Genomic DNA, 1,110 nt, shown 5'->3' with positions numbered 1-1,110 from the left:
CCTTTGGAGGTCGTTCAGGTGCTTTGGCCCAGCTGCCTTTTCATTCCTTCTGAAGTTGTCTTCGGAGTCGGTTTCAGATGGGCATCTTGCTTGAGATCACAGGTCAGTGTGAGGTGGCAGGGTGAGCGGGGGCTGGGCTGCGCGCCCAGAAAGTTGCTGAAATAAAGACGGGGTCGTGGGCTGGCATGGGAGTCCTAGTGCAGGTCCTGAAGTTCAGCCTGGACCCAGGGGAGACGCTGCTTCTTCCCAGAAAGGTCGTGCCCGCCAGTGGGGCTCAGCCCCCGTGCGCATGCGTGTGTGTGCGTCGGAGACTCTTGAGAGCTGTGCGCCGAGTAAGCAGCGTTCCTTCGACCCTGGAGGATGAAAGGCCTGTGCCTTGGGGTGAAGGTACCCCGTGGAGGGCTCATTCTGAGAGCAGCCCAGGGTGTGCTGTGCTGGAAGCCATCGCAGAGCTGGCAGCTGGGGTGCTTGCGATGCCGGTACCCACCGGGAAATGGGCAGGGGGGGGCTGTGGCACTGTGCGGGGCTGGTTGTGGCCATGGTGTATGAAGAGTCGCTGCAGGTTTTGAGATGACCGCACCTGTGAGGGGCAGGGAGACATGCAAGAAGGCACAGTCAGAGGTCGTGGTGTCTGGGACGGACTCGGGAACACGCCAGCACAGACCCTGTCCGTAGATGAGCTGCAGCAAAGGCCCTGCCTGCACAGGCAGCGGGCCCACGTGCCTGACGGGGGGCGCACTCCGGGGTGCTGTGCCAGGACGTGCCTAGGGCCTGGAGGAAGGGGAGGGACTTAGGAGGCATCCTCTGTGTTAAGGGAGAGTTGCCAGAGGGGCTGAGGTTGGCCTGCCGCGCCAAGAGGCCCACATGGGGCTCCTCTGCCGCTTGGTCTGGAGGTGGCAGCTCAGCTGGCTGGAAGGGTGGTGGCTTCTGCTACAGAAGCAGCGCCGGGCCTGCCTCAGGCCAGCCTTCTACTCAGTGCTTGTGGAGCATGTGGCTGACGGACGAGGCTGGACTCCGTGGAGTTCACAAACGGACACGAGGCTCTGCCTGACACGCGGCCTGTGGGTGCAGGTGCTCTCATGCCTGCTGGCCTCTCGTGGCCCCCTGCCG

Source organism: Pteropus vampyrus, unplaced genomic scaffold (assembly GCF_000151845.1).
Source record: "Pteropus vampyrus isolate Shadow unplaced genomic scaffold, Pvam_2.0 Scaffold5201, whole genome shotgun sequence".
Lineage (NCBI taxonomy): Eukaryota > Metazoa > Chordata > Mammalia > Chiroptera > Pteropodidae > Pteropus > Pteropus vampyrus.
This window is presented reverse-complemented; position numbering follows the sequence as displayed.